General features: G+C 40.4%; 1 long non-coding RNA gene across 3 annotated transcripts in view; it reads left to right on the forward strand.

Moving 5' to 3' along the window:
- LOC307037679 overlaps window positions 1-13930 on the forward strand; it is a 100559-nt gene extending 86629 nt beyond the window's left edge. For all 3 annotated transcript variants that reach the window (XR_013807756.1, XR_013807757.1, XR_013807758.1), the window contains one exon: window positions 8081-13930. This is a non-coding gene — a long non-coding RNA (uncharacterized lncRNA). The remainder of the gene's footprint in view (window positions 1-8080) is intronic.
- The last annotated feature ends 11221 nt before the right edge of the window (window positions 13931-25151 follow it).

Below are 25151 nucleotides of genomic sequence, written 5' to 3' on the forward strand. Positions count from 1 at the left end.
CTGTTTTACAAACAGATGTTGCTTGTCATTTGTGCAGGGACTCAGCTTGTAGATTGCAAATGTTTTACAGATAACATTGAGCTTATTTGTAGTTATTATTACTAGCATGCGGCAAACTAAAATTGTAAAAACACCAAAAAAACTAGTGTTTTCTGTTATCGTTTACTTTTTCCTTCTCTTCCCCCACCAGCACTTTCTCTCCCTCTTCCCTTAGCTGTTTTCTTTTGTCTCACTCTTTCCCACCCTCTCCCCGAGCTCCCTTTCGGGGTGGTTTTTGTTTCTGTAGTTGCATGTTTGAGCTGGTTTTTTTTTATGGGCCACAGTGGACGTGACTGTCTATACCTTCTGCCAACCACCGTAGGCCCTGCTTGGTAGAGAGAAAAAGAAACATTTCGGAACTAAACATAAAGGCAAATCGGTAAGTCCTCATGTGCTCTGAGCTTTTTTTTCAAAATGATTTGCTTTGTGGCTGGTAATATTTCACTGTGTGTTGAGTTTTTTCCGTGATGTTTGCTGTGCATTAGCTGTGGTGAAAGGGCCCAAAATGACCTGTTAGCTAGCAGGGGCTATCTGTTTACATTGCGTTATATTACGAAGTGCTAACGACATACCACTTCCTCTCAATTCTTCACCTCTGTTGAACCCCCTCCCATCGGCGTCTACACACCACCTCTGTTGCTGGGTAGATTTAGCCGCTGGGTGCCCAAACAATGCAGGTAGTGGCCTTTAGACAGCCTTAGTTTTGTCTCCACACACACACTCACACACACACACACACACACACACACACACACACACACGGTGCAGAGGTGGCGGCAGCGTGGGCCCGCAGGGTGCTGAGGACCCCGCTGACCTCTTTGTTCGGACCATCTCAAGGTGTCTTTCAGCTCGCTGGCAAAGACCCACTGACATACTTTAAGCAACTTGGCAACAGCTTCAAAGTCAGACGTCTCATTTAAATTCAGGCAGGGGGAAAGAGAAGGAGAAAGAGAACTTCAGACTCTACCAGAGCTGAAATTGGAACGCTAGTTCTGTTTTTCATCTCAGAGTTTTGCAAGTTTTACTTTGTTTCCTGCGCTGCCAAACGACAACTATATTCAAGTTAGACAGAAATGTTCTAAAGCGATGTTTTCAGCATGAATTTGTGGTTTTTACTTACAGTGAAAAGCTTGTAATGTAAAGGGATGGAATATCATTACATTTGTAAAATGTTAAAGATTTCTTATGTTAAGTGATGCTGCTTTGTCTCCTCTTTTCTTTTTTGTCCCTATTATAAGCTGCACAGCTTCACTTATTTGTTGTCATTATTGTAATGAAAAGATAATCATCAATGGTAATCTGGGAATATTTTTGTTACTTAATTTTTGTTACTTCATTTATTCATGACTTTGATTAAGTATAAAAAACAACTTCAACTTCAAGTCATTTTGGAGCACTTTGTTATTTTAAGACAGTCCTCATTTGGCAATGTGGTGTTTCGGTACAGTCAGACTAATTTATGTAATCTCAGAGTCCTGTGAAATCTACACAGGCATTGTTCAAGCAGAACTCCTACGCAGAGTTTTTGGAGAGCTATTTTCCTGCAATTTATTTTCATTTCATTACATTTCATAGTATTATGTCTCATTAAGGTCGGCCAATTTTTCCACCTATCACTCACTGAAAAATCTCTCTTAGTTGGATACAGAGTGATGTACAAGTGTTGGTATGATAATTACCTGTAAGATAATGCATTTTGAATCTTTATAAAGAAGTTTTTGTTCATTTTGAAAAGTAAGTGGTGGGATCAGGATTTGAGTTACTGGAGTTTAGAGTACACAAATATTTTGAATATAGTACAACTAACGAAAATGGTAGGAAATACATTTTTTGTATTGGTTCTGTTTTATTTATTATATTATTTTAATTATTACACTTAAATGGCAGCAATTTACTGTCAATAATTTGCGTTATAGTCTTGTTTTTTTCTCTTAAAATAGATACATTGTAAATTCTCTACATCATAAGTAGAACAGGTAACTTCATAATTTTTGTTGAATATTAGGCTAATTAATTGCATCTAATTTTCAGCAATAAGTGGTGTTAACGATTGTGTATTTAGCTTTAAATCAATGGAACGTTTCCCTTATTAACTTCTATTATATTCCTGAAGTATGGGAGTTTCTGCTGGTTAAAAAGGGCTACTTTCCTCCTCGTGCTAACGGATGTATGAAGTGATCTGCTCATGGTCCCAAACCCGTAGATCCGAACTTGTGTTAACTGACACCACAAGCTTGTGTCTACAGGTCTGCGTCTGTGCAGCCCAACCACCGAGCAGCATCAGCAGAAAACAGCGTGGTCTGCTCTCAGCAACTTTATTAACCCTGTCACCGATACCAGCAGCACCAGTAAAAGACAGCAGCAAAGTCATATCAAAGAATCTGTCTTGGAAAGCTCCAAAGTGGAGAAAAGTTGGGTCTTCCTGGGGTTTTTTACACTTTCCACACATTCCCTTTGTTTTCTAGAATAATTGTAGGGTATTAAGAAATCAATTCAAATGGAAAATACATTATACCTACAATTTCCTCTGGTATTTTTCAAATGTTAGTTTGTAGAAAACTATTAAGGAGCTGTTTAAGTCAGCAATCAATTAGCTGCAGCCTGGCCTTTCTAGTGTTAATGAAGTAGACATCGGCTCCAATTAGTAAACGCACAGTGTTTCTCACACATCACCTCCCACATTTTAACAGTTTGAAATGAGCAACTGCAAGGCTTTTCTTTGAGGGACAACATGTGATTTGCGGGGAAGGAGGTTTGGGTCTGTTTGTGTGTTTTGGGGTCAGGGAGGTAAAGAGTTTGGAGAAGCCTTCGAGAAGGAAATACTTTATCTTCTAGAACAGCTTAATATGTCATAATCCCTTTGAGGAAGGATTAAAGTACAACAAAGAGCGTCCAAAGTGTTTTTTTTTTTACCATGACTGGTTTCCTTTTCCACTCTGTTTTTACTCCCAAACATGAGTCTGCTTGCTCCCAGGTTGAGGTAGTAGGTTGTATAGTTGAGAATTACAACCCGGGAGATAACTGTACAACCTCCTAGCTTTCCCTGAGGTACGCACGGCGCTCTGCACAACTGGATCAATACAATCCAACGTTAATACTGCACGAGTCGCACAAAAAAACTGTCAAAGAGAGATACTGTAAGCTCCACATGGTCAATAACCACCCAGGCTGTTTGCTGATGGAGCAGGAGGGGATTTGCAGACTGATGCTGACATATATGGGTTTATATCAATACATTAGATGTTATGTGGCTTTTTAACATGACAAAATATTATTTTAATCTCAATTAATTGACCGATCGTTTGGTGCATTAAATGTGACATATGTCCATCACGGTTTGTCCTTAAGAAGCTCTTTTTATAGACATATAATTTACTAACATAAGAAAGCTGCAATACACATTTAAGATGTTGGAAGAAAAAAACTAACACAAAACAACAATAGATTTAAAATGTTAATGATTATTGCCAATGACAAATTGCTAAAGTGACTAACGTTTCAGCTCTTATTATTAAATGATTATCCTATTATTATTATTATTATTATTATTATTATTATTATTACGTATGATGATGTTAATTTTTAAAAGGTGTGTGTTTGTGTGTGTGTGAGCTCAGCAGTGTATTGTGGTTTGAAGTGAGTGGAGTGTCAGTCTGTGTGCAGCAGATAGAGATCAGAAGCTTTGTCGCAGAGCTGATAGCACTGACATGTGAGAGCCGTGTGTTCCTTTCCATTCTGAGGGTGACATTTTATTATTGTTCGCTCAGTGATAACCTCATTAATGCTGATGGCTGGGTGGAACAAGTCCGGTTGCCTCAGTCTCGTTGTTTGGGTGCGGTTGCGAAGGACATCAGACACAAAAGGATAACGATTTTGAGATTGGAAGACGAGCCTAAAACCATTCAGTTTCCAGGCAGGAAAATGACGGGAACAAATCTTGTCATAATATTTCCAATCATCAGACTGCGTAGAAATGAGTACTGTCAGAAAATCTGATATGTGAAATATTGTGACACCCAGGGATAAATGGGAAACATGTTGAACATGAGCAGCAACACATGGGCAATTGTTCAAATAAAACGGTATTGGTTTGGCCTTTTAAACAAATGTATGACAAACCGCTGAAATCCTTTTTATTCTTCACTTTCAAGGTTAATCTCTACTCATTTAAAACTTTTGAATCAAATCTAACGATGACCACTCTCTCTTTTATAGGAAATGTAATATTTTAAGCCATGTTTGGTAATTAATCTGGGCTCTTACTCGTACAGCAGCACCATGTGTGTGTTAGCCACACACGGTAACACTGAGAACATACTGAGACCTTACCGTTGCGTCCCCCCCATTTATTCCAGTGTGTTTGTACAGTTGATAGGTAGGAGCAAAAGACTGCCCCCTGTTGGTCGCCTTCGTGAATTGTCCAGCTGTTGGAGGGTGTAAATGATGAACGTATGAAACAAGGGATTTTATGGTACGTCCTTAAATTAGGTTTGTGTGGTTTTCCGATGACTGTGTGTACATGTGTGAGTGTAGCATGATGCATTCATCTATACTAGAGTAGAGTATGACAGCTATATGTTATTTAGGGGTTTTAAAGTATGTCTTCTCCTTTGATTCCATCTTTTTTAGTTTCTTCCCATCTCAGTGTACAAATAAGAAAATATATATCTTTCTTTTTTAAATACTGCTTGTTCCAAACATAACATAAAGGGCAGCCAGTGAGCGCAGATTGCCGCCATTGCATTGAACAAACTCAAACGTTGACTTTAATTAAATGTATTATGTCAACAAATTTCACATAATTGTATTAGGTTAGTTGAACGCAATAATATTAAGTTGAACCTAATGTTTTTTATTTTAAACGAAATTGTATTGGTTTCAACTAACCTAATACATGAAATCTGTTGACATAATTCATTTACATTAGTTAAAGTCCACGTTTCAGTTTTTTTCAGTGTATCCTATAATGTTAATAAAAGTATAACATGTTGAATGTACTTCCTCGGCCCATGCTACGCTAATTTAGCTAACCAAAAATAGCTTCCTGGGTAGGACTCTTTCAGAAATTAATTAATGATCAATTGAACTCTTTTACCTTTTTCGAGATTAAAATAAATCCTGAACCTGTATTTCATCGACAATATATGCCATAGTAACAACCCTATGAACTCTGCAAAGAACTGTCCTGTTCGTCCCATCAATACCAAACATACTGTATGACAGCTGTCAATCACTCCTCTGGCCAGAATAGCGCTGCTTCAGCCATCCAACAAGAGTGTCACACACAGACAGACACACATTGTTGGACAATGAGTTTCTAGGTGAGGTTCTGCAGGCCCTGTGCTTTCTTTTATTTGATGTCCTGCTGCTGTTGTCTTGAATGCGTAGGCTAGTGACAGATCTGGGTCTCTCTTGATGTACTGCATGGCTAGCCGGGGCTGATTCCTGGCCATTACAAGCAGATAACGGATACTTAAAAGGAGTGAAATGGTCTCTGTAAATCAGTGGTGATGAGCTGTCATTCACCTCGATGCAAATGTATCATTCACCATGGATTTTGCACTAAAATGACTTTAATTATTATTGTTTAGTAGCCATGAACACCCTCTTCTTTATGTGTGTGTGTGTGTGTGTGTGTGTGTGTGTGTGTGTGTGTGTGTGTGTGTGTGTGTGTGTGTGTGTGTGTGTGTGTGTGTGTGTGTGTGTGTGTGTGTGTGTGTGTGTGCAGCCGTGTGTGGGCCTTTGTCTGCCTGCTCTGGGATCTCACCGTCAAAGCAGGCTAATATTAGCGAAGACCGGCTCTATCTGGACACAAAGCAGGTGTTAAATGACGATAGCTGCACAGTGTGTGTGTGTGTGTGTGTGTGTGTGTGTGTGTGTGTGTGTGTGTGTGTGTGTGTGTGTGTGTGTGTGTGTGTGTGTGTGTGTGTGTGTGTGTGTGTGTGTGTGTGTGTGTGTGTGTGTGTGTGCGTGCGTTGACCGGGAGATTTTAAAATTGGTGGCATCAGTGTTATTTTCAGGGGACATGCTGTAGATCCAGATGCACACTTTTCTCCGGCAGCTGTATAGAGATAGAGGAGGTAAAAAAGGCACAATGCACCGTCTGGCAGACAGCAGTCAAAGGGGATTGGAGATTATCTCGGCACAGACAAAGTCGGTCGATCAGTCAGTCAGTGAGGGAGGAAGCAGAAGAAAAGCGAGAGGGCAGTGTGGTCTCAGGGATTTTTCCTCTTTTTCCTTTTTTTTCTTCTCTCCCCTTTCCTCGCCTCTCCGGAGCCCCGTCGCTGATTTGAGCCCAGAACCGGTTGTGTGTCGTTGCTCTCCTTCTCTGGTCCCATCTGTCCCTCCCTCCCCCCATCATCTCTCCTCTTTCTCTCCTTCTCTCTCTCTCTAGGAGATTAAATGTAGCCTCTATTAGCCAAAGCACATCATGTAGCAATGTTTCTATGGCCTCTTCCTCACTCAGACTCTCTCTGACTCCCTCTGCCTCCGTCTCTCGTTCCTCTCCTGAAGGGATAGTGTTAATGATGTCGGCACAGTGTAAGAGAAAAAAGAAAGAAAAGAGAGAGAAAGGAAAAGTGGATTCTTTTTGGTTTTTCGCTTGCATGCTGAAGAGAACAGAGGATTTGTTTTATGGGTGGAAAACGGACAACGGATAGGTGGAAAAAACACGGAAAGGAGGACTACTTTCTGTCAATCCTCCCTCCCTCTTCCTCTCCCCTCTCTCTGAAAGTGGGCCTCTGGCTGTAAACAATTACAGCTGTGAGGCAAATTAATGGATGATTTTTTAATTGGAAAAAAAAATCTGCTTCTTTTCCTCCACGCCGTCAACACGGGAAGGCCAAAAGAAAAAAGAGCCAGAAGGGGGAAAAGAGAAAGATTGAGAGAAAGAGGTGGAGTGCTAATATTGGGGAGAAGAAGAAGAGGAGGAGGAGGAGGAGGGGGGGGGCCTTATGGTTTTTTCCTGTCTTCCCTCCTTTTCCAGATTGAAAGAGAGAGAATACAATGCGAGGGAGAAAGGGGCGAGGACGGGAGAAAGCGGAGCGAGACAAGAGATCAGCGGGCACATTTGTTTTGTCCTTTAACTTATGAGAGGGAGAGAAAGAGTGTGTGTGCATGAAAGTGTGTGTGACCATTTTCTTTTCCTCGTTAACCTGTCTTGGACCTGCAGGTCTGGGTAAAAAAAAAAGTAAGTAGAGACTCGGGCGAAAGGAAAAGAGTGTGACACATTTTTGCAATCCATGCAATACTTGCAAGTGTGTGAGAGCCCCCCCCCCCCCCCCCCCCCCCCCCCCTCTTCGGTGAGGCAGCATACTGGTATGTATGCTTGACTGGCTGGCTCCGGCTGCAAGCACTGATTCCATAGCTCGATGCTCGCTCTTTTATTTGATCTCTTCCTCCCTCACCCCCCCACCCCTCTTCTTGTGGTCTACCTGTATTATCCAACCTTTAACTCTCAATTCTTTTCAGCATTTCATTTTCTGGGAAGTGGAATCATGTCACCGACTCTCTCGCGACTTGCCTCCCCAGATTGCTCACTCTCGCTCTTTGTGTGTGTGTGTGTGTGTGTGTGTGTGTGTGTGTGTGTGTGTGTGTGTGTGTGTGTGTGTGTGTGTGTGTGTGTGTGTGTGTGTGTGTGTGTGTGTGTGTGTGTGTGTGTGTGTGTGTGTGTGTGTGTGTGTGTGTGTGTGTGTGTGTGTGTGTGTGTGTGTGTGTGTGTGTGTGTGTGTGTGTGTGCGTGTGTGTGTGTGTGTGTGTAGGAGAGCAAAGAGATAGAGGGAAAGAGAGCTTGCACATGGTTCATTCCGGCTCGGTCCTACCACCCATCCTCATGCCTCTTCTCCTCGTCTCCGTCAGTCTCTCTCTTGCAGTTTTTTTTTTTGTCACCTGACTTTGAGCGGTTCTCTGGACGTCTTGCTTGTGTTTCTTTTTTTGTAAAAAATGCAAAATTCTTCCTCTGAACATCTGGAGGCGTGCTGTAAGTAAAAAATCTGAGCTTTCTCTTTCTCTCTCTGTCTCTTTTTCCTCCTCTCCCGAGCAGGAAGCGTGATAGGAGAACAACGGGCAAAGGGGGCATCCTGGATCCGAAGGGGAGGGTGAGTCGATACCAACAAATTCTCTTCCTCCCCACTTCCCTCTCAGCTCCCCATCTGTTTCCTAAGCTTTAGACCACCATGGTGGCATGAAGGAGCGTGGAGCTTTGGTACTGGGCTCGTCTTTTCTCCGTACAGCCTCTCCGTGGATTTAGAAAACCGCGCTTGAAGGGGGATTTGCGCTCTTGATGAAAAGCATGCATTGAATAATTGTATTAATGGTTACAAAATGTGACAGTCGGATGCAAGTCATCATGTCCGAGGGTTTACTTGACGCTGTGCGGTCCCCACTTCAGCTTTCGATGCTTTAACCAATGCATCTTGCAGGGTTTTTCTCTCGTAGCAATGATTAGCAATCATAGCGCTTTGGATTTTCCCTACAACGGCGGAAAATCTGTAGGCGCAATGTACAGCAGCAGGCTCTCTACCTGATGGCAGGAAGCATTTTTCAAAGTGCTGTATTGTTCAGCTGAGATGGGGGAGGGGGCAGGAGAGAAACAGAGAGGGTGAGAAAGAGTTGGGGGGAGGCTGGCCAATGTTGTGTCTGGCTGAGGCTTGCACTAGTTGTATGTTCACAAATACACATGGGGACAGTGGTAGATAGCAATGAGCATGCTCAATTTATGCATAGACCTTGCGAGTGTGTGTTGGATCCAAAGCTGCAGGCAGAGATGCTCAGACGCTCCGAGTCCTGAGTTGACTCAGAGAAGAGGGCAGGACATTGAACCTCTCCTGTTCAAGAACAGGATCATAATTTTTGAATAACCGTTTTGGTAGAAGACAAAATCCAGAGGGAGCTGCCATGTGGGCAGGTGGAGGAGTCCGTGTGAAGATGTATCTCTCTCCGTCCCTGAGACCCTAACTTGTGACGTTGTGTTTTCATGTCCACGGGTTAGGCTCTCGGGAGCTGAGGGGGATGCACAGGCAGCACTATCTCCCCCACGTTCCTGCCTCGAACAATGGCATTCAGAAGGGGGAAAGGCCATGGCGCAGTGATGGCGCTTAGGCGTGAGCACTGCATGCTCACCATGGCACAGTTCTCAGTTCGGCTAACACCCTGCTCTATGTTGCATGTCACCTGGGCGGATCTATGTTCTGTCTGCTGCACCGTGCAACATCAAACATCAGGAAGTATAGATGGAGTGGATACTACAGACGGACTGGTGTGCTGGTGAAATCTCTGCTGTTTTAAGATTCATGTGACAAAGTTAAGGCAGGCTGAGCTTAGGCATTTAGATGGATGACAGGAAGCGATCATGTTTTAGCAACAGAGGCCTCATTGTATCAGTACTGCCCATTGAAGTGGGGGCTACACTAATTATTTGCCTCTGCCTAAGTAAAACCATTGAATAGCAGTAAGTCAGTAATACCAACCTTTAACATGATGATACTTGTTTTCTCACAAATAGCAATTGTGTTTTTTTCCCTAAAGTAGCATTTTCATTAGATTTCACAAAAGTAATACATTTCATTTGTTCTTCTTTTGATTGAAAAGTGTTGCTGTTACATGACCACAATTATGTTTTAGACCACTGTACTCTTAGTTAATCCTTTAGAAATCCTATAGCATAACAATCAGCAAAGTTAGCTTCAGGTAGAATGCTAACTGAATACCATGCCAATGCTTGTTTGCATCCTTAGCCACTAGCTGACTTAAAACAACAAGAAAAGCTGTTCCTGGTAAAGTAATAGCTTAACAGCTGGTTAGCATTGCCAGCTTATGAGAGATAATGGTAATGCTGCTGTGATAGCATTAACCTCTTCAGTAACTACGGTTAGGTAAGGAAGCATCTGTCGGTGTGATAGCTCTTTGTTTCTCCAGCGGACCTGGCTGCCTGTGTGTGTGTGTGTTTACCTTACTGACATGAGAGCAGCACAGAGTAATGTTGAGAGCGTAACCATGACAGCTCTGTACATTATGTGCCTGACCTCAGCGAACCCTCAGCGATTTCGAAGCTCACTCACTTATGCTAATACAAATGTAAAGGTGTCAGTAACAACACACTCACAGGGCAGCTAGTTATGTCCACTGGGAATAATATGTGGCATGATTCATATGTTAATTGCTTCTCAACAATGACTGTTGTACCAGAGTGGTTGTAGAGTGGCAACTCGTTTGTAGACGATAATAACAAGAATCCCACAACAATTCAGTTGCTCATAGTAGCCACGTAGCACATGGCGGCTCTCTGCTGCACGTGTCCATTTTCTTTTCAGCAATGAGTTTCTTTTATCCTCTAACTGCTTGTTGAAAGGTTTGTCATCCTCCTTGCAACTTGCTCTCAGTGGCGATTACTCTCACAGAGATCAATTTGCAGCATATTTAGTTTTTAACATTTGTTACTTGACAGCGTGATTCGTCGATCTGTGACTCGGGCCCATCACAACGTTGCTAATATGTGTTTTTAATGGGGTGTAGCGTGCATATTGATGATAGCTCATCTTCATGGATGATTTCCTTCATTAAAATGGGTGCTGAACTCCACGAACTTGAAGATCCACATTTTAGGAAGTGGAAATTGTGCTGGGTGCTTTGCTGATGTCTGCAGCAAGGCACTTCATTGATGAAAAATCTATTTGTTTGTTGTTATTATACATTATTTTAAGTTAGATGCTTGAATTCAAAGGTTGTATTTCTTCCCTTGTGTGCAACATGTGTGACAATGAGGCTTCATTTATTTGATCATTTTGATATCACAGTTTAGCTTTTATTCCTGGCCTTGAAAAGTATATTTCCCCTAAAGTCCAATTTTTTCCACTACCAACAGTTGGATAAGATATGCTAATGTATTCAAAATAAGGGTTCATAATGTCTCAGTTTTTCAACCGTGTAGATTTCCGGAAATGCTTCTGTCCTATTGCAAATGAACTAATATGGATTTTAACTTGAACCCCCTCGTCCCTGCTTATCCTCTTATTTAGCTTCTCTCTTATGTAACATCTCTGTCAGCCCTGTTTCTTTCTTCTTGCACCATTTCTCCATTTGTATTTGTTCAGTTCGGTGAGCAAGCACTAACCTGGAGCGAGTTAGTGCCTAGCCTAACTGGAAAGGGGCTGCAGGCTTGCTCTCTATTGTTCGGCTGCACCACAGACTGTCTGTACACTCTGTCCCCTTGGCCGAGGCAAACGTGGAGGATGGATCGACAGCGGTTTCATCGCCCCAATGTTTGATAAAAATGTTTACATAAAAGGATATGGGCTAATCAGTATTGTCAACACATGACAGAGATAATGCTGTTTGCATCTGGAATACCAGTGTGCTGAAATCTCATCTCATCTAACATTTAAGACAGAATTCATTGAAATGTTAATCTTATTATTGGATTGAGATTCCACTCTTGGGGAACCTTTTACCCAGCAGCTTCAGGTGTGTCAGTAAAACCATCAATGACACCTGACTAAGATACTGCACCAAAAAGTCCAAGAGATCGATAAGTCTAGATTTCAGTTTAGTATCCCACAATTGTCTTATAGCAACATTTTTTTTTATGACATCTGCTATTCTGGTAATAATTAATTCCAATGGCCAGCAGGCAATAGTTGATTGAAGATTCAAAGGCTTTATTGTCATATTCACAATAGCTACAGTGTAGATATCGCAATGAAAATCTTAAGTCCCAGGCTCCTCCAACAATGCAACATAATATGAGTAAGGCCAAAAACCATAAAACAAATTTGAATAACAATAAAATAGCGCAAGAAGGAACCGAGTACAATTTAAATAGTGCAAATGTATCTTTCAAGACCAATGTGCAAGTAGTGCAGATGAAGTAAACTATTCATGTAAAAAAGGAATGTTGCAGAGAATGTTGTAAGTCAACGTTAACGTGATTGATTAAAGCCCCTTTTAACATGGAATTTGGTTAAGGTGGACTTTTTAAAATGCAGCAGACAAGGCAGTCTAGTGCATTCAATTGTATGTGGAGGGTATGTTTGATGGGTTGCTGCAGGGTTACGCCCAAAGCGCCTCAGGAAAATGTTCTAGCAATCAGCCCTTTTGGACAAATAAAGGTTAAATTATTGATCGGAGAGATTGATTGCCACGCTGAGGAAAAGCATAGAACGAGGAGACAGACGGTTGGCGATAAACCCAGCGCCTCTTTGTGAAAGCAGGGGAGGTTTCTCTCACTTTACAGTCCCCATTCTGCAGTTTTTTTCTGCCACTCCCTTCAACACAGCGCCTCAGCTCAGCTGCAGGCGGACGTAGCGCACTCATCACTAATCAGAGCTGGTCAGCATGTGTGTGTTTGGGTGTGTGCTTCCCACAGTATTGTGTGTGTGTGTGTGTGTGTGTGTGTGTGTGTGTGTGTGTGTGTGTGTGTGTGTGTGTGTGTGTGTGTGTGTGTGTGTGTGTGTGTGTGTGTGTGTGTGTGTGTGTGTGTGTGTGTGTGTGTGTGTGTGTGTGTGTGTGTGTGTGTGTGTGTGTGTGTGTGTGTGTGTGTGTGTGTGTGTGTGTGTGTGTGTGTGTGTGTGTGTGTGTGTCAGTTCTTCCCACTGCAGAGGGGTTCTACCACTCTTCTCTGTCGGTGAAACAAGATGGCGTCCCAGCTCCACATGTGCCCTCAAGTGCTGCTTAATGCCCATTACCTATGGCACCGGGAAGACATCAGTAAACCTCAGGGCGTATTTAGTGCCACAAAGCGGAAATTGCTGTGGCACTTCTCAGTACTGTAGCTTAGCAAACTAACAAGACTCAGGATTTGGTGCCGATCCAGTGCCTTCATTGTTTTTCTTGTTTTTCTTCCCTATGTGTTTTAGCTGCCAACACTTCCCGAAATCTGGGTTGTTTTAAACATGGTTTGTCTGTATCTGTGTGTGTGTGTGTGTGTGTGTGTGTGTGTGTGTGTGTGTGTGTGTGTGTGTGTGTGTGTGTGTGTGTGTGTGTGTGTGTGTGTGTGTGTGTGTGTGTGTGTGTGTGTGTGTGTGTGTGTGTGTGTGTGTGTGTGTGTGTGTGTGTGTGTGTGTGTGTGTGTGTGTCCTTCATGGCTTAGACTAAGGCCAGTTTAAAGGAGATTTGGGATTGTGCGCACAGCCACATCACACCAGCAGATTAAACGGACTATACATCAACATTATTAATCTGAAAGAACCTGATGTCACACACACACACACACACACACACACACACACACACACACACACACACACACACACGTTCCCTTTGTCTCTACCTAATAGAAACCAAGGTGGCAATGTCTGCAGGCTGAGGTTTAGCCGACTCCCCGTCAGTGTGTTGTCCTGCTCCAGGTCATGTTGGATTTAAAGACATGCTGGAAATCCCCAGATGAATCCACATTTAACACTTTCTTGCCAAGCCAATTCAAAGCTGTAAATGCTTTTTTGGGATGTTTGAAGGAGAAGCTTAGGCATGCTGGCTGCGGTTAACATTCTGGATAATTTTCCGCTTCAACAGCCTTGGTTAATCGCTAACAAAAAATGTTGTTTGCAGCCCTACTTTTGTTAGCTTAAAATGTGATAATATTTAGTTGATAGAACAATTGCAACATAATAGCAGTAGTATGTAACTTTAAACTTCAGACATTGAAAGGACCACAAGGAGCAAAAGACAAGTGATACTTGTTGCATGCACTTTTGAGTACCATACTGCATAGGCCTACGTACATATTGCAATCTGAGAAACACTTGACTTTCAACTCAAGTGCAATCTTTGTGTTGATTTTAAGTACTTTGTCTTGTCATTTCTTTAAACAATTTGTTGTCATTTGATACTGTGTTTCAGCTTCCAATCATGTTTTACCTGTAACCTGTCAAGCCCAAATAAATGTTCATTCATTGTTTTTTATTGTGTATTGTCATCTTGTTGATCATGATGCCTTGTTCAGATTATAAATGCAAAATTGTATATGTTTTCTGCATCAGTGTAATTAACATATCCCATGCATATGTTATTTTGATGTCAAACTTAAGAGCATCCTACCTATTTAATAAATTAATTTTCACATTTATGGTTTCTATGCATGATTACTTATCAAGAAATGAAGGTATTAATGCACTTCACAAATATATAAAACAAATACATTTCTAGTGTGTGGAAAGAGATCATGACCGGAGCTGCAGGTGATTGCAACCCCCACTATTTAATGAAGAATTGGAAATTAATTGATATGTTATACATTTATTGTCTAAAGATCATGTAGTGCACTTTGTGTGATTTAGAAAATGACTGTACAGGACTTGGAGTAGTTAAGGTTTTTATTCTACATTATTTATATTCCGTATAGGCAGTTGCATGCTTTATGAGGATCATGACTGAATATGATCATTTAAAGCAACATTACAATGATAAGCCAATGTTTTCCCGTTCAATAAATAGCTGTATTATGTGAGAGCAGTACAGTAAGCGCAGTGTTCTCTTCAGAAGTCTGCTATTGAAATAGAGACGTCTTACAGTTGTGTCTAAATATGTAATTTCACATGATTTTCAAATGTCATGCTTATTATTAGAAGCTCTCAATGAGTTGTCAGACTCTTCTAAACAGACTTGTGATCTGACATGTTTCATATTTTGTCTTTGGAGTTCTTTTTATTACATAAGACCTTCAACAAGACGATTCTTTGGCATGATTTTTTCCCTTTTTCTCCCCGCAGAGCTGCCAAGACGTATTGCAAGATCCTGACCCTAAAGACATCGGACAGTTAATGGATAAAAATAACTAAATAGTTGACAAGCAGTAGTCAGTATGCTTACAGTAATTACTCCATGAGCACTGAAATGTGGCGCATGCATTTGTGTACACTAAATGTGTTACAATACCACAGTAGTACATTATATTAATGTCTATCAAAGTAATTATACCTACAGTAAATATTTTACATGTAATACTATTATTGGTTTTATTTGAAGTATGCAGATATTCATAAATGTCAACAAAACCCACCATTATATTTAATCGCTTTTCATGTGTTTACTCATTTCCTCAACCAGATAGTAAATGCAAAAATCTATAGTACCACTGAAGTGGCGCGCTAATGTTCTGTACATACTGTATTTGCTGCACTTTCTGAAACAGCTGCTAGACAGTTTTGTCTTTCTTTCTCTTACAGCCTTTGACACGAGGTCAGGACATGTTGCTACATGAAAACCTGACTGAAGCAATCTTCAACTGCCCATACACATGCATACTGAGATACTAAGTTGTACAACGTCTTGTATTACAACATACTGTATATTTGATGCTAATAAAACATTTAGAAAAAATATCCTCCTTTTGTATTTTTCTTAGAAATGCACCATTCTAAAATGTTATCATTCCTAGCATGTTAGTATATTAGTACTTGCCATCCATTCACTATGCTAATTGTTTTCAAGGTTTATGCTAATGAATTAATGCTGTGTACCCAAATAGCTCACTCCATGCTAGCTCCTCAGCATAAGGTAATGATAATATGCCAGAGCATACTCTGTACTAAATGATGTAGATAGTAGCACTTTAGCCTCCTCTATGCTAATTGAAAATTAGCTCTATGCTAACTTTTAAGCACATAGCGAAAGTGAAAGTAGGCCTCACTTGACACAATATGTTGATAGTGTATTACAAGCCAACATTATATTGTCCACTATATCAGAGACACTGCCTCATGCTAACATATTAGCATACACAGTAGGTAGCTTCTTTTTAACCTTCTAGCCTATAACATGCTACATTATGTTTTTGTTAAATATCACACTAATATATTCATTAGAGTTGTCTGAGTTACGTGTTATCACTTAAAGTAAGACCCTCATCATGCTAAGAGATAGAAGAAACTATGACCCTCATATGTTTGAAGATCCTGCAGACTATTAACCGATGGCTTTCATTCCAGTTGTTCAAATTAGTTGGTGTCCTTAAGCCTGCTTCTATACCTCAGTGATTCACCACATTTCCAGGAATAACTTTCAACACCCAAAACGTTTCTTGCCTGGACTTGTTATAGCAAGATTTTGGTTTTTCATTGGTGTGAACAATTGGAACCGGCACATTGGCTACTGCAGGGCTGACACGAAAGTACGGTTAGAAACTGCAACATTAGATTATCCTCCGGGCACAACAGAGTTGTTTTGTGTTAAAGGCAATTCGAGCTAATGTCAATTTGAAAGCTGTTACTTTTATTCAGATTTTTCCTCATATTATGTAAAATCATTATTAAAGAAAGAAAACCTTTATTGCAAAACATTGATCTATTTTATGTTTAATTTTTATATTACTACAAAGCTGTTCTTCACACAAAATACTAATATATATTTGGCTAAATAGATGTGCAGTAGATGATGGGGAAGAAAACTACATATAAATGGACCCCATTGTTTAGATGGGAATTGTATGCAATACTCTTCCCATACTCTTCCCAAGTAAATCTCAGAGGTATTTGTGTGTAAAAGTTTTATTGGATTCAGGCAAATTAGTTATGTATGTTGAAGTCCTTGGTAAGCTACGGGTATATTTGAGATATTCATGTTTTTTTTGTAAAAGGAAAATAAAATGAAATGTTATTTGTTTATTTGTGGTAACAAGGTTATTTTGTAATTTTAGTCACATACACATTTTTAAATGGTTGACGTTTTTCTTAAACCTTATTTGATTATTATCACTGTGCAATTTAGACACCAGACATGTAAAAACCTACATTTTAAACTGCAAATAACAAATGTGTGTTTCGGGGAATTTTTTTAATTTTCTAAATGAATGTCTTTCTTTTACAAGTAACAGATACTGATGCCTTTTAAGTGCTGTGTTTTGCCCATTTATTAACCAAAAATAACTTTTGTTAATATTTGCTCATAATTAACAGGTAAGTGAATGGTTTATTAATATATTCAGTATATGTCATCATTTTTATATATGTCACTGAAATGACATTCTCAGTTGCAAACAGGGGAAATGATTCTCATTATTACTACAGAAATCAGTGCAGTTATTAAGCTACTTATACTCTGTATTCTAAGCTGACATTTAGATTTTCAAACCCTCTCACCTCAACATGACTTCCTCTTATCTCGTGAGCTGACTCAGTGTGTGGTTGCCATTGATCACTGCAGTAAATAATCAGCACAATAGATATTTACAGCCTAAGAAAACGACATGATATATTAATGCATATTTTACCGATATTAGTTGCAATCACAGAATTTGAAGATGTCTTAATTTCCAAGGTTTTTACAAAGAAGATTGATCAAATACCGACAGCCTCTCATCCAATATATTTCTAATGATTATGTGACAATTAGGATCATTACAACATCTGATTCTGATACGAAAAGATGTCCTCAAGATGAAATCAGAGAAAAATGTAGACAATGATTGTTGGAACAGAGATGTAAGGGCATGGCGGCGTACAGCGGCAGCACAAAGCTGAATCCATCCCATTCGACATGATTTATCACTCCCTCTATCCCTTCATCTCTCGCTCGCTCGGGCTGTAAATCCATGCTGAGATTTGGCTCTCACACACTGGAGCTCTCTGCAGTCGAAAGTAGGCCAAAAGCCATCCGAGGACATGGCTGAGAGAGGGAAGGAGGGAGAGAAGCAGGGAGGCAGACAGGAGGGGAGGACGACTGAAATAAACTGATTGGAGGACTAAAAAAAGACAGGATGTTATTTTCATTTCCAACTTTAAATATTCTCGTTTATACTTTGATTGTTTTGCAACTCATCTTTGAGATTACACAACACATTTAACGGTCTTTTCGTCTATTATTGATACGTGTTTGTTAGGGCAGGTGCTTCAATGTTTTTCTTTTTTGACTTTTCAATATACAGCCACGTTAGGACAATGATACAGTATGAAATATATACTTTCTGAACACAAAGCAATACTGAAGACACTTTTTGGGTATTTATGCACACTTTACTTAAATAAATTACGATTGCACAATGTTAGGAAATCTTGTTTTCCATTTGTTTCAAATGTGGGAGCATTTCTCTAAGTTGAAATAGGTTCACATTTTTGCAACTCATCTTTGGTATTACGCAACACATTTAAAGGTTGAAAATGCTGCAATGATGCGATTCTTCAGGACGTACACTGACATTTGAATACACAGCCACAGTTGGACAATTATATGAAACAATGAAAGACATACATTTTGCACAGGAAGCAATATTGAAGAAATTCCATGAGATTTTTCAGGACCAAAATTGTACCCCTGAGCTAAAATATATTCAAATTTAAATGTTTGACTTATATATTTAAACTTCTGAATGTAAGTTGTATTCAATATTCAGTCCTGATAACTAATTGAGCTATTTACTATTATTGTTATTTATGTTTGTAGGCAAGAATAACAAAGGTTATGGTCACGGTCAGATTAAATACTTGAAGAGCAAAAAAGTGTTTTGCTTCAGAATGGTGTTAGAATTACCTCTTTGAATTAAAAAGAAATAAGCTCCTTCATAGCAACATTCAGACTATGGATATAATGTATATATTTTGAGTGGCAGTAATATTCTTTATATTTAATATATAGTTCATTAAATTGCTAAACTTATTTTTCATGAAGATGCTTTGTACAGCACTTTCATTAAAGTGTGAAAAATAGCAAAAGTGATTAAGTTGTTGTCCAGGGTATGAGAAGAAATGTAAGAATGAAATAAATATTGGTAAATATTACCAATGGATTTCGAGATCTGTATACCGTTTGTGTTAATGTAATAGATGTCAGTACAAAATGTAATTTATTTGTCACAGTCTTGACCTTGTTCTTATTCAACTACTGTATCATTTCCTTTTATTTGGTGCATTGACTCCTTTATGTTTTTGTTTTCAATTCAAGCAAAGGACAAAACATTAAATCCAAAAATGTACAAATAGCAACTTATTAAGAATATTGAAGACATGCTTTTCTTAAATGCCAATGCACTTACAATGCAGATCATCAATGGCATAAATCTCACAGAATTTGAGACACACACACACATTGCAATTTAATGAGTCGTATCGGACCAGTTTTTCAGGCATTGAAAATATAAATGATTTTAATGTAATGACCTTAATCAAGGTAAGTAATCAACATAGACCCTGTTCAACTTTGGTGAACTCTGACGTGCAACGTTTTTACTAAGCTGTGTAGCAAGCCATACTGGCAAAGTCTCACATGAAGGGGCTGAAGAGTTCCGAAAAATAAAAGAAACATGTTTCACCTTGTGAGTCTATGTGTCATCATGGCAGAAATGTACTCCTGAGATACCTGCGGGAACTTCATAAGAAGCAGTTTATTTGTATTTTCGTAAAGGTCTTTAAGTCTTGGTCTTATATTTATATTATAAGGTATATTTGTGTCTATCTGTTCCGTCACAGTGATAGTGGCTCAACCACGAAAGATGCAGTTAAATGATGCAGATGTGCGGTTGAGACCTTTTTCAAAAGGAAGTTTGTGATCTCAGAACTCCTCTGGCCTGCAACGTGGGGATTCCTGTCGAAAGGTCATCTCTCATTTATAATCTGTTGTCAAGGTTGGTTTAGGGATAGGTCTGTTACAATTTTAAAAGAAGGTTATCAGAAACCTGATCTGGGTGTCAACGTATACAGAACAAGTAATGTAATCTGCTCCTTTTACAACAAACAAATGCTCCTTTTAGTTTTTTTCCATCATTGTTATCCTGCTAGTAATCCTCAATATGTAGAAATGGAACTGATTACACCTTCTTCTTTTTTTTAACTGTAAGGGTATACAGTTACCTTTTTTTGTATTCTGATTACGTAATATTGTTGCATGCAATCCATTTCTCCCCAAGCCATTCTGTGTTAACCGTTCATATTTATTTATATAGGTAGATCAGGTTCTGTGAAGCAGCCAGGCTGGTGTTTAACCCTTGCTGCCTTTTCATGGCATACATTTGGGGAAAGAAAGTGTAACATGTAGGCCCCATAGGGTTAGTTATAAGTTAGTACCAGGAAAATTTTTATTAATTCACATTGCCCTCAGCCCTGTGGAGGAAAGATTGAGAGTTTATTCCACCAAAGGTCATATCTGAAAGACGTCCATCTCACTTCATATCAGGATTAATTTCACCTTCTCTTCTGTTTCTCCTTCTCTTCCCTCTGGCTTTCAGAGTAGTTACAGGGGCTCTTCTGGATGTTAAAAACAGCTTTCACTGCAGCCAGTTCCTGCTGTAATGAAACTGTAATAATGCCCATTCACTGCTGCCAGAACAAACCCATTGACCTGGAGGTAGTAAAGGCATGGAGAACCGTTCCTCCAGCGCCGATGGGGGCACCGGAGAGGTTCCATTTGGAGCGCGCTCTGGGAAGGCCCCAAAATACTGATCCAAAGGGCGGGAGATGGAGAGATACACAGGACAGGAGAGGAAAACAAGAGAGACATATTTCCATTTCAACCCAAATACCACCCACCTTTTCATATCTAATTTCTCATCCACCACCCCACCCATCCTCTCCACATTTATCTTTTTTCTGCACAGCTCTCCAACGCTACATCTCCAGCATACCACGTTTATATGTGTACACGTGGATTTGCGTGTGTTTATTTTGCTCATGCTGAACTATGTGAGCGGCGGTAAGCAGTTAAGTGCGGGAGCGATATTTTCCATGTACTTTACAAGGACAGGACTATCCATTTCAAATTGGAATACTTGCTTCCTGTTCCATAATAATTTCCACCTTTGCCACAGAAAACAGTTTCTCTGTTCTACTGTACGCAGATATTTTCTTTAGTTTAACAGTATTGTACAGTAACCCTGCTACTGTACATGGAGATATTCCATTCATTCAGAAAGCTGATAAAAACAACTCAGCAGAATTGGACCTTTGCTCTGCTTCTCCTAATACAGCATTACACTGTTTGTTAAGTTTGTTAAGTAGGTTGGTGAGTGTGTGTGTGTGTGTGTGTGTGTGTGTGTGTGTGTGTGTGTGTGTGTGTGTGTGTGTGCGTGCGTGCGTGCGTGCGTGCGTGCGTGCGTGCGTGTGTGTGTGTGTGTGTTCATGTGTCTGTCTAGGATTCTGATTTTCATAAAACATGGAGGAAGGGTGTAGCAAAGGCCAAAGAACATCCCATTAACCTTTGGAGCAAACCAAAATACAGGTTACAAAGAAAATTAAAAAATTAAAATGTAAATAACATTTTAATCATACTTTTTACTTCACCCCATTTAATTTACGTGGTTACTGTGCTAAGATTGCACTTGCAAATAGTTTATACAATTGTAATGAGGCTTGGGAAGAAACTGATTACATGTAAATGGATTACAAAATCAGAATACAAAAGGGTTAGGGTTAGGGTGTTCCCTTACAGTTACAAACAAATATTTTATGATGTATATATTTATATATATATATATATATATATACAGTATATATCAGTGGCGAACCGTGTCTATCACAACTGGACCTTCTGTAGACACACACACACACCCCCCGCCGCCGCGCACCCCACCCGGACATTATACACGGACATTATATAATGTCCGTTTTATTTTTAACTGAATTGTCGTCTTTTCACTGAATTGTCGTCTTGAAAAGGGTACTCACAACAATTCCGCAACAACATCATCTTCACACTTGACGGGACGGGGGTGCTAGTGGAGCACGCTCAGGTACTGCGGAGCGCATAAAGCTTAACGGTACGTACACACAACAGCTTTAAAAAAATCTTACAACGCTTACAACGCTTCTCTGCCCATTGACTTTGAATGGGGATGACGTCACTTTGCCTCGCTTTTCGCCGAACTGCATTGTGGGGAAGCAAAGCGAAGATTTCCAGGATTTTCAGGATTTTCAGGATTTTCAGGATTCAAAAGTTGAGCAATGTTCAACTTTTGAAGCTGAGCTGGAAGCGTCAGCCAATCAAATCCCGTTTATGCAAATCTAACAGTACAAGCGCTAGCCAATCAAACCGCGTGCTGGGAGAGCCAGACCGCAGTTCATTTCCTCATATTCCAAACGAGAAATTACGGTAGCAAATCACCCGGTTCTTTACGACCAGAACTATTTACCGGGATACAAACTGGAGGAACCAGGCATGGAGGGAGGTGGCAGAGACAGTGGGTGAAACTGGTAGGTTTTCGCCTGTTTGGGGATTTTATATCCAGTTTACTTCGTTTAAACATTTCTAGCAAGCATAGACAGTGTCTTTAGCCAGCATGGAATGTAGCATAAAATAGCACCATAGACATTAATCTCATACATGTTCATCATAGCCCTTCCCACTGACACTTTACCTCTGCCACATCATAGACTATATTCATCACATTAATGCACACAATGTCATTCTCCTTTCTGCACATATTCTGAGTGGAGAAGAACTGGGGGTTTTTGCTTTGTATGTCGGGGGCGGGATATTAATGTGATTGGTTGTTGGTCGCGTTGCTCGCAAAAATCCCCAAGCTCTCAGACACGACCAGCTCCAAGATTTTCAAGATTTTTTCAAAGCTGCTGTGTGGACGTACCGTAACAGACTCTTCACGCTAACGAAGAATCACTTCTTCTTCAGGGCAGGGAAGGCTACGCAGTACGCAGTCTACTGTCCCTCAACCTCTCTGTTGGACTCCGGTACTGCATATTACTCACAAGACGTTGTAAAAAAATAAATAGTGGGGGGCGAACGCACTAACCACTCCGTCAACGCCACAGTAAACCCCGTTGCACGGGCCGGATGAGAATGACTGGCGGGCTGGATGTGGCCCGTGGACCGCCAGTTGATGGTCGCTGATCTAGATCCTCTATCTCGAGCCATATAGCGGTCCTTCTAGAGTACCCTGGAGCCGAGGGAATGTCTGAAAGAATACGCCCATTGGCTACAAATCAATATATGATTGGTTGATCAAACTGTCAGTCCAAATGTACGCTCTCATTCAATGTAAGGGCCAGGGCATTCTATCAAGGATATAGAATACCTTGGTGAAGGATATTCTACCCAGAGACCCAGAACAAGATCTGATTGGTTGCTTTCTTTTCAAACACAAAACCACTGAAATGCGTAGTGCATGGATCGAGAAGGACAAACAAATCAATGTAACACTGTAATATTACAGATCAACAACACAGATACCATTCTCATTTATTCATTTTATTACATTTTAAATATATAATTAAATCGATGTTTTGTTTATTTTATCTGAGTGTTCCAGGGTATTCTCTGAATACCTTGAAGGCCCTGACAGTTCGTCACTGATATATATATATATATATATATATATATATATATAAAAGCTACTCTAAATTTGATAAAAACCCAATTAACTTCTTATTGCCATTGATGTAAAGTACAACTACGTGTTGTCCATGGGATCATAAATGTAACATGGCTTAAAGGGGCGTTATTATGCTCATTTTCAGGTTCATATTTGTATTTTGTGTTTATACTGTGACATTTTTACTGTGACATATGCTGCAGCTCCTCTTTTCACCCTCTGTCTGAAACCATCGCCCAGTCTGCTGAGTGGTTAGATGGCCGGCTCTGGTGTGATTGGTCAACAGCCCCTTATCATGCACAATGTGTCGAAGAGCTTGCCAATAGAAGCGCAAGTGTTACATAGTGATGTCACTTTGACAGTGATTTTAGCCTTTGCAGACCATTTACATGCATCAAAAATATAACACGACAGGGAAGGGACCAAAGCATAATAGGGCCTCTTTAAGTCTTTCTGAAAAGTATACATTGGGTTAAACCAAATTCTAGGGAAGACATAGCCTACTGAATATATATTATTCAGTATATCTTTTCTCAGAGTATTGGCCTATATAAACACATATCAGTTGGATGCCGACATTGTATTTGATGTGAAGGGAGTCAGCTCTCTGTCGGGTTTTACCTCCGTTCATTTGACTTCACACATGGCTCTCTTCTCCCAAAGGTAAACAGGAGGCCTGACCTCTCTGTCCGTCCACTCTCCCTCTCCTTCTCTTCCTCTCTCTCTGAAGTCATATCCCTTCATAATAAATGACAGTTGAGGATAATAGCCTGCTGTTGCCATAGAAACCAGAAAGCAGATCTTTGCGCTACCGTGTTTTCTCTCCCTCTCTTTCCGCCTCTCTCCTGCTGGAAAATGACATTTGAATCTGAACTCTGTGGCCTCGCTCCGCTCTTTCCCACTCTCCTTTCTCACCCTCTCTTCTCCTCCCTCTGTAAGCCTGCTTGTCTTTTCTTCTCACACTCTCCTTCACTATTTTTCTTTTTCATCTCTCCCCTTTCCTTTCCCTCCTCTCTGCCCCCACGCTGCTTCTTCTCAAAGCCTAATCTGCGCTCGCTGAGCTGCCGAGTGCTACACATGCAGAAAGCAGGGTCACGTCGAGTTTATGCTTGTGTCTGCGAGTTGTTTGCCGCCGTCATATCTGAGGAATGGGGCTGGGTTGAACCACAATGTTTATGACAAAAGTAGAATTGAAAAATGCCCCTCCACCCTTGCAGTCGTTCAAAGCCATCTCCCCAATCCTCCAGCTGCCAATGCTATTGTCTTGTGGACACTCCTTCTACTGGTTCCTCCATCCAGAACAGCCTGATGGGGGTCCATGTCACTTTTAAGTTTCAGGGGGAACTTTGAGTGTTCTCTCCAGCAGCACAAAATGTATCATCAAAGACAGGATTAAAAGGTTTTTTTCCTTCTCTTCGTCTTTTTTTTTATAGAGGAGCAGCTTTGCCTGCTAGAAGATTTAAGCTTATTAGCTTAAAGAGCAGAGGAAGGGAGTTCTCAACTGGTGTATGGCAGACTTCAAAGATGGTTTAATCTGTCAGTACACATGCCCTGTACAGGCTATTTATACTGGGGAGCCATGTTCCTTCCAAATGACTTCCTCTAGCTACCCCACGTAGCTCTGGTTTTTCTGTTTGTCAGGATGTCTAGACATCTGAGATGGCTCTTCCTGTGCGTTAACACCACTTCCCCTGGCTAACAGAGTTTTTTCAGCTGCTGTAAATGATAAAAGTACAATGTGTTTGATGTACGTTGTTTCTTTATATCGAATAGAAGGGATGAAACCCTCTTTAATGGTCACACATGCAGAGCACACAGCACACAGTGAAATGTATTTAACCCTAGTACCAGGAGTCTAGTACTAGGAGCA

The sequence above is a fragment of the Notothenia rossii genome (assembly GCF_949606895.1).
Source record: "Notothenia rossii genome assembly, chromosome: 4".
NCBI classification, from domain to species: domain Eukaryota; kingdom Metazoa; phylum Chordata; class Actinopteri; order Perciformes; family Nototheniidae; genus Notothenia; species Notothenia rossii.